Below are 7,776 nucleotides of genomic sequence, written 5' to 3'. Positions count from 1 at the left end.
TGGGTAGGGTTTACTTTTGGAATGGAAAGATTGTTCAACACATGAAAATATCCTCACAGTAGCAGTATTCATAACAGTCATCAAATGGAACCCACATGTTCTGCTTTACATCATTGTAACTAAATACCCAAAATGGTTAATTTATTCAGATCAAAAATTGATTTTTGTTTGTGGTTTCAACTGTTGTAAATGTACTGTTGGCTACAGTTTTGCAATACACATTTTAAAATATGGCAGAGCAAATAGTTCTCTCCACAATTACTGGATGAAAGAGAAGAAAAAGCAGGAAGCTTATCCCATCCAAGGGTATGTATGCTTCATACATATGAGTTTCTCGAATTAGTCCCTTCTAATATGTACTAGTAACACCAGGCCCTGAAGACAATCCTTTACTGTATAGCCATATGGTTAAGATAACATATATCATACTGTCCTTGTAAGCACAAATAAATCAATGGCACTTTAAATGATCGTGGTGTATGTTATATTCATTTGTTGTTTTGGAAATTTTGCTGTTGTTATTTTGAGACAGGGTCTATCTAAATAGTCGTGGGTATCCTGGGCTCACTTATGTAGATCAGACTGGCCACAGACTATCGTGGCTCTGATTCCTGAGTGCTGGGATTAACAGTGTGCACCACTAATCCTGACTTGTATCACATTCTTTTACTATGTAGCAAATACATGAGAGAGTCTATTTAAGAAGAGAAAGATTTACGTTAGTTCCTAGGTCCAGAGGTCCCATGGTTAGTTAGCTTCATTGACAGAGAGCATCATGATAGCTTGAATCTGTTGCAGGAATATCTTAGTCAAATATTTTGTTGCAAATAAGAATAATTTGATTCTAATATATTCACACAAAATATAGTATTTCATTAAAGTGATTTATGGATTACTAGAAAGGAATTTTATTGAATCTATTCTGAAATATATACAAAATGTAAGAAGCAGAAAGCGATTTATAGTTTGTCAAGCACAAAGGATTACATATTGAAAATAGAGCTCATTGGTTGAATCTAAAATTCCTATTCCCAGTGAGGTTAGACAAAATGATGTGTGAAAAAAAATTTATATCACACACTGTAGAAATTGTAGTTTGGGAAAAGCATGCCTAGTGGATTGAAAAGGAAGCATCTGGTATAGGCTAATGAAGGATTTTAAAGAAGCTGTAGCTTTGATTCATGAGGTTAAAGAGTTGGGAGATAATTCAGATGCCCTCACTTAAGTGGAAGCCTCAAGGTTAGGACAATTACAGAAGACCAAACTGCTTCTGCTTTCTTCCTCTCTAAATGGTGGACCTTCTGAGGGATATCTCCTGTCTCTCAACTTTATGCAAAAGTGCTACATAGAAAATAACCTGGTCTTGAGCTTCACAAAAGGCACCTATAAAGTCCTGGATGCATTTCAATCTTCATGACCTCTTGTTGAATCTTAGGAGCTACTATCCCAATTGTGAAAGAATGGGCCAGGCTCCTATTTAAGACTATGATAAAGGTGCTGCACCAGGATGATTGCCAACCCCTCAATCTCTCTTCCCATTCACTAGCCACTTAGATGGATCAGCATTGTGAGCTTTCCAGTGGCTCACAAGGATGAGTACACCTGAATAGCAGACCAGTGCTGAAAGAGAGGGAAACTAGGCTACAAGAGAAATATGGAACCAAGACAGTGTTCTGATGAAGGTTCAAATTTTTAATGGCAGACACGCTTAATAAAAGGGGGGGTTGCGAGGAGAGTCCATTTCCACCAATTCATCTTTGGAGCTTGGAACCAGCTGCAGGTGAAGACGGGCAGGATAGGACATAATCTCTGGAATAGCTCCCGAGTGGGGGGGGGGCTCTCAGCAGGTAGCAGTATCTTGAAGAGGAACAGCAGCAGTGGCAGAACAATAGAGTGATCTAGGGAGGAAGGCTCCACCCTAGATAATTTCCTTAGTGGCAGCAAGGTCAAGTTCTGGTTTAGCCTGCTTCAGGTTTATGGGAGGCTACAGATCAGATTAAATACAAGTGTTGCTTGTTAACCACATTGAAAGTTCAAAGAGATCATGGAGTTCTAGGATGGTTGGCTGCAGAGGTGGTTCTTTGAGAAGATCAACAAGAGAAATAAACCTATAGCCAAACTGAGGATCCAGTAACAGTATCAAAATTACTAACATCAGAATTGATAAAGGAGACAAAACAACAGAACCTGAAGAAATTCAAAAAGTCATCAGATCCTACTACAAAACAATATACTCAAGAAAACTGAAATTCTAGGTGAAATGGATGATTTTCTACACACATACTATGTAACAAATTTAAATCAGGATCAGATAAACCATCTAAACATCCCATAACCTCTAAGGAAATATAAGCAGTCACTAAAAGTCTCCCAACTAAAAAAGGCCCAGGGCCAGATGCTTTTAGTCCAGAATTTTACCACATCTTCAAAGAAGACCAAGTACCAATAGTTTTCAAAGTATTCCACAAAGTAGAAACAGAAGAAACATTACTTAATTCATTCTATGAAGTGACAGTTATGCTGCTGCACAAAGACCGAACAAAAAAAAAAGGGACCATTAGAATAATTTCCCTTATGAATATCCATGCAAAAATACTCAATAAAATACTTGCAAATCAAATTCAAGAACACATATAAACAAACGGTGTCCATGAATAAGTGGACTTCATTCCAGGGGTGCAGGCATGGAAACCCATTAATTTAATCCACCATATAAACAAATTCAAACAAAATAATGAATGTTAAGTACAGCAAACCTATAGTCACCAATATAATACATGTTTAACAACTGAAATATTTCACTACAGTCAGGAGCAAGACAAGGGTGTTGTTCATTTTCTCAGCTCTTTTTTCATATTGGGCTTGAAGCATGTAGACAAGATCATAAAGAGACAGAAGTTAAATGTAAACAAACAGGAAAAAGATCCGTATATTCTTGTCAGGAAATGATGTCTTGTTGATAGAAATTAGAAACACACCAAGAAAGAATTTAGGAAAATAATTTCATTCAAAATTGCTTCAAAGAAAAGTAAACAGCAAAGATTGGGAATTAGCCTCACCAAGAATTCATTTGCCTTCTGTTTCTGTGTGAGTACAATGATCAAAAGTTACTTTTGGGAGGAAAGGATTTATATTAGTACTGACTTATACATTCCATCTTTGAAAGGGGAGAGAAGGAAGAGATTAGGAACAGAAGCACAAACCATTGAGAAATTTTTCTTACTCGTTTATTTTGTGGATCATGGTCAGTTCACATTCTTATTCCTGTTTAGAGACTGTGTCACATGTGGTGAACTGGGCTCTCTTGCATCAGTCATTCATTAAGACAGTCTCTCATGTCATGGCCACTGAGATCTGATAGAAACAATCCTTCAGTTGAGTATCTCTTCCCAAGTGACTCTAGATTCTATCAAATTTATAATGAAATCTAGGTTAAGATAAAGATGGACACAACTCAAGAAAAGGATCAGGGCCTTGATATTGATACTGATGCTGTGGTGTGCTTGCAGACAGGAGCCTAGCATGGATGGCTGCTGAGAGACCCAGCCAATGATCTGAAGCTAGGGACCACTGTGGTTGAATTGGGAAAAAGCTGGAAGAAGCTGGGAGAAATGTGGGCCCATTGGAAGACTAACAGTCTCAACTGACTGGACCCCCAAGAACTGTCATACACTGAGCCACCAACCAGGTAGCATACACCAGCCAATATGATGCTGCCAAGACATATATAGCAAAGGACTGCCTGGTTTGGCCCCAGTGTGGGAATATGGGCCTAAATCTTGAGAGATTTGATGCCTCAGGGTATGTGGAGACCTGGTGTGGTGAGGGTGGGGAGTGGGGATATCCTCTTGGAAATGGGTGGGGGAGGTTTGGAATGGGGAGCAGTTGGGGCATATTCAAAGAGGATATAGTCTGGACTGTAAAAAAATGATTAAAGAATAAAAATAGATAAAGGTAGTTTTAAAATTAAATGAAGAAACCAGTTGTCTTAATTAGGACTTCTATTGTTTTGATAAAATACCAAGACCAAAGAAAATTGGCTTTTAGTCATGAGTTTCCACATAGGCTACCCAATCCTAAAGGGTCAGCCCTAAAAACATAGGTCCAATACTAGATGATTTTACCATATGTTCATAAGCCCTATATGAATATAGAAAGTGGAAAGAGTTTAATCAGCTTACAATTCTTCATCACAGTTTATCCCTGAAGGAATTCAGAGCAGAGATTTGGTGGCAGGAACTGATGCAGAGGCAACAGAAGGGTACTGATTACCAGCTTGTATTCCATCACTGGTTTAGACTAGTTTCTTATTGTACTAAGGACCATCAACTCAGAGTGTCACACCACTTATTTCAATCTTCAATCAAGAAATTGTGAAATTGGATTGAGGCATTTTCTCAACTGAGTTTCATGATTCCACAGTGACTCTACTTTGTATTAGGTTGATGTAAAAATTAAATAACACATCAGAACACCAAAGAAGTGAAAGACATTTACAATAAAAACTTTAAAACGCTAAAAATGAAGTTGCAGATACTAAAAGATGGGAAGAGATATCTCCCATGCTCATGTATGGGGAGATTTGATACTATAGAATTATTTATACTACTAATAATAACCTACAGATGTAGTACCTCATCCAAACCTCTGTATGACATTTCACAAAACTTGTATCTCTGACAAAACATCAGTTCTATAAGAAAAGCTACAGTAAATTAATGTTTGCTGAGAGAGGAGAGAGAGAGAGAGAGAGAGAGAGAGAGAGAGAGAGAGAGAGAGAGAGAGAGAGAGAGAGAGAGAGAATACCAGACTTCTCCAGAGTTGAGTTTCCCCAATAGGCTAGCCAATCCTAAAGAATCAGCTGTAAACACATAGGGCCAATATTTTAAAAGGTTGCATTTATAAACCAATATGCATATGTATATGTAATAATCATAATTAATAAGAGACTCTGAACTTAAGGAAATGGAGAGACACTGGGAGATTAAAAGGAGGAGAGTGGAGGAACATGATGTGTCATACACATATATGACTTTCTAAACAAAAATTATATATGAATATGAAATACCCTAGATAGCCAAAGTAATCCTGAGAAAAATGGAGTGAATATTCAGAATTTATTTCAAATTCTACTTCAGAGCCTTACTAATAGAAATAGCTGAAGCTGTAGACATGGCTCAGCAGTTAAGAACACTCATTGTGAGAGGAACACTCCTCCATCGTTGGTGGGATTGCAAGCTTGTACAACCACTCTGGAAATCAGTCTAGCAGTTCCTCAGAAAACTGGACATAGTACTATCAGAGGATCCCACAATACCTCCTGGGCATATATCCAGAAGATTTTCCAACTGGTAATAAGGACACATGCTCCACTCTGTTCATAGCAGCCTTATTTATAATACCCAGAAGCTGGAAAGAACCCTGATGTCCCTCAACAGAGGAATGGATACAAAAAATGTGGTACATTTACACAATGGAGTACTACTTTGCTATTAAAAAGAATGAATTTATGAAATTCCTAGGCAAGTGAATGGACCTGGAGTGAGGTAACCCAATCACAAAAGAACTCACATGATATATACTCACTGATAAGTGGATATTAACCCAGAAACTTAGAATACCCAAGTTACAATTGCAAAACACATGAAACTCAAGAAGAACGAAGACCAAAGTGTGGTCACTTTGCCCCTTCTTAGAACTGGGAACAAAACACTCAAAGAAGGAGTTACAGAGACAAAGTTTGGAGCTGAGACAAAAGGATGGACCATCTAGAGACTGCCATACCTGGGGATCCATCCCATAATCAACCTCCAAACACAGACACCATCGCATACATTAGCAAGATTTTGCTGAAAGGACCCTGATATAGCTGTCTTTTGTGAGGCAAGGCCATTGCCTGGCACACATAGAAGTGGATGCTCACAGACAGCTATTGGATGGAACACAGGACCCCCAATGGAGGAGCTAGAGAAAGTATACAAGAGCTAAAGGGCTCTGCAACCCTATAGGTGGAACAACAATATGAACTAACCAGTATCCCCAGAGCTTGTGTCTCTAGGTGCATATGTAGCAGAAGATGGCCTACTCAGCCATCTTTGGGAAGAGAGGCCCCTTGGTATTGCAAAGTTTATATGCCCCAGTACAGGGGAACTCCAGGGCCAAGAAGTGGGAGTGGGTGGGTAGTGGAGTGGGAGTGGGAGGGGGAGGGTATGGAGGACTTTTGGGATAGCATTTGAAATGTAAATGAAGAAAATTCCTAATTAAAAAAAAATATATATATATATAAAGAACACTCATTGTGGTTGGTGCCAGCTCCTGGCAACCTTGGGCATGAACTTGGAGGATGGTCCCACATCCCCAGAGGACTCTCCATGCCACAGGCGCCCTAGCAGTCCCAAGATCTTAGGATCACTGGTGAGTGGAACACAACATCTGTTCCAAAACAATCATGATGGGCCTGTGACAGCAGCAGTAAGGACATAGGAGCCCTGCCTGACAATCGGCTTGGGTTACTTATGATTGGTGCTGGTATACCTTGGTTTTGACCACACCAGACAGCCCCATGGTTCCCAGAGGAGACACCACTTCCAGGCACCTTAAGATGCCCATGAACTTAGGATTTCAGCATACCAGGATAGCAGGAGATTGATTACACCAGGATCTCAGGGTCTGAGAGGAAGCTTAACTGCCAACACATCCAGAATCTCAGATTCACAAGGTCCTGGAATCACAGGATCACAGAGAAAGCTGGACTCTGAGGAGTCCTGAATCAACTGGGATTAAAGGAAGGACAGGCTCCAATCAGATATACTGTGGGCAACAAGCACTTGAGATAATCATATGTAAGGAGGCAAGAATAAGAACAGAAGCAACAGAAATCAAGATTACTTGGCATCATCAGAACCAAGATCTCCCACCACAGTAAGTTGTGGATACACCATCACAGCAGAAAAGCAAGAATATGGATCTAAAGTCACTTCTCATAATGATGATGGAGGACATTAAGAAATACAGGAGAACACAGGTTAGAATCTCTTAAAAGGAAGACACAAAAATCCCTTTAAGAGTTACAGAAAAACACTATCAAACAGGGGAAATATTGAACAAAACCATCCAGGGTCTAAAAATGGAAGTAGAAACAGTAAAGAAATCACAAAGGGAGACAACTGTGGAGATAGAAATACTAGGAAAGAAATCAAGAACCATAGAATTAGCAATAGAATATAAGAGATGGAAGAGAGAATCTCAAGTGCAGAAGAATCCATAGAGAACATGGGCACAACAATCAAAGAAAATGCAAAATGCAAAAAGATCCTAACTCAAAACATCTAGGAAATCCAGGACACAATGAGAAGACCAAACCTAAGGATAATAGGTTAGGTGAGAATGAAGATTTTCAACTTAAAGGGCTAGCAAATATCTTCAACAAATTTATAGAAGAAAACTTCCCTAACCTAAAGAAAGAGATGCCCATGAACATACAAGAAGCCTACAGAACTCCAAATAGACTGGACCAAAAAAGAAATTCCTTCTGACACATAATAATCATTACAATGAATGAACTAAATAAAGATAGAATATTAAAAGCAGTAAGGGAAAAAGGTCAAGTAACATATAAAGGAAAACCTATTTGAATTACAATGGATTTCTCAACAGAGGCTATGAAAGCCAGAAGATCCTGGACAGATGTTATACAGACCCTAAGAGAACACAAATGCCAGCCCAGGCTACTATAATCAGGAAAACTTTCAATTACCATAGATGGAGAAACCAAAG

The sequence above is a fragment of the Mus caroli genome, unplaced genomic scaffold, assembly GCF_978045245.1.
Source record: "Mus caroli unplaced genomic scaffold, Mus_caroli_1 scaffold_9, whole genome shotgun sequence".
In the NCBI taxonomy this organism is placed as follows: domain Eukaryota; kingdom Metazoa; phylum Chordata; class Mammalia; order Rodentia; family Muridae; genus Mus; species Mus caroli.
The sequence above is the reverse complement of the archived record's forward strand: the minus strand, read 5'-3'. Positions refer to the sequence as shown.